General features: G+C 48.0%; 1 long non-coding RNA gene across 1 annotated transcript; it reads left to right on the forward strand.

The window, feature by feature from the left end:
* The first annotated feature begins 394 nt into the window (after window positions 1-394).
* Window positions 395-879, forward strand: LOC149971792 (uncharacterized). Its single transcript, XR_016491561.1, has 2 exons — window positions 395-623; window positions 717-879. It is a non-coding gene; the product is annotated as an uncharacterized LOC149971792 (long non-coding RNA).
* Window positions 880-1,600: the final 721 nt, after the last annotated feature.

Raw genomic sequence — 1,600 nt, forward strand, 5'->3', positions numbered from 1 at the left:
TGGAAAATTCCAGAAAAGAATGTCATGGCTTTAGAAGCTTCTGATAGGCTGATTGACATCCTTTGAGTCAATTGGGGGTGTACCTGTGGGTGTATTTCAAGGCCTACCTTCAAACTCGGTGCCTCTTTGCTTGACATCATGGAAAAATCAAAAGAAATCTGCCAAGACCTCAGAAAAAAATTGTCTGGTTCATCCTTGGGAGCAATTTCCAAACTTTTTGGAGAAATGTCCTCTGGTCTGATGAAACAAAAATATAACTGTTTGGCCATAATGACCATCGTTATGTTTGGAGGAAAAATGGCGAGACTTGCAAGCCAAAGAACACCATCCCAACCGTGAAGTACGGGGGTGGCAGCATCATGTTGTGGGGGTGCTTTGCTGCAGGTGTCACGAATCCCGTTTCCTGAGTCTGTTTTTTGTCTATGTTCTGTCCTGGAGAGTTTTTCCGGCGTCCTGGAACGCACCCTGTCTGGTTGCCGGGCAATGTAGCCAGTTGGGGTTTCTGATTACCCGCACCTGTATCCCATCATCAGCTATCTGCACACCTGGTCCTGATCATCATCTCTCCTCTTTATAAGCCCGGACCTGACATCCATTCCCTGCCGGATCGTTAGCCATGAACAGTATGTTGTGCCAGAGTATCAGCCTCAAGTTGGATAGAAGTTGTTTTGTTGTTTGTTACGTATTGCTTGCCTTGAACTTTGTTCTGTCTTCAGTTACTCACCCGGATCATTTACCCCATTCCCGCCTGGTCGTCAGAAGATTCCGCTTCCCCATTGGATCCACCTATTTACTCCCATCAACTCATCACCGCTACCCGCTACACCACCTGGATATATCTACCCATTCACTTGTAAATAAATACTCACCTTTTTCCTACTCTCCTTGTCCTGGTCTGCTTCTGGGTTCGACTTTGAAGAATCGTGACAGAACGATCCGGCCAAGAATGAACCCAGCGGACCTGGATTCCGTTTGCCATGCCATTACCCAGCAGGGGAGGACATTGGGACAACACAAGACGGAGCTACAGGAGATAGCGGTTGCAATCCAGAAATTATCTGCTAGCTTGACACAGATCCAGGATCAGCTCAGTTTGCTGGCGATTCATTCACCACCTATTTCACCCATCTTACCTGCCGTGCCTGATGCGTTTTCCTTCCGTGAACCCAAGGTACCGACGCCTGATAAATATGAAGGGGATTTGGGAAGATGCCGTTCGTTTCTTATGCAGTGTGGGTTAGTGTTTGATCTGCAGCCCCATTCTTACGCCACTGACAAGGCTAGGATAGCCTTTGTTATTGAACTGCTGCGTGGAAGAGCTCTGGAATGGGCTTCAGCCGTTTGGGAACGACAGGGGACCTGCATGTCTTCATATCAGGAATTCACGGGAGAGCTGAGAAGGCTTTTTGATCATCCTGTCCGAGGTAAGAACGCAGCTAAACGTTTGTTCACTCTTCGCCAAGGAGCTCGCAGTGTGGCAGACTTTATGATCGAGTTCAGGACATTGTCTGTGGAGAGTGGTTGGAATGAGGAGTCACTACAAGCGGCTTTTTACCAGGGGTTGTCGGAGCAACTCAAGGACGAGCTGATATCCTATCCA

The sequence above is a fragment of the Oncorhynchus mykiss genome, chromosome 25 (genome assembly GCF_057628025.1).
Source record: "Oncorhynchus mykiss isolate SJ-2025 chromosome 25, ASM5762802v1, whole genome shotgun sequence".
Taxonomy (NCBI): domain Eukaryota; kingdom Metazoa; phylum Chordata; class Actinopteri; order Salmoniformes; family Salmonidae; genus Oncorhynchus; species Oncorhynchus mykiss.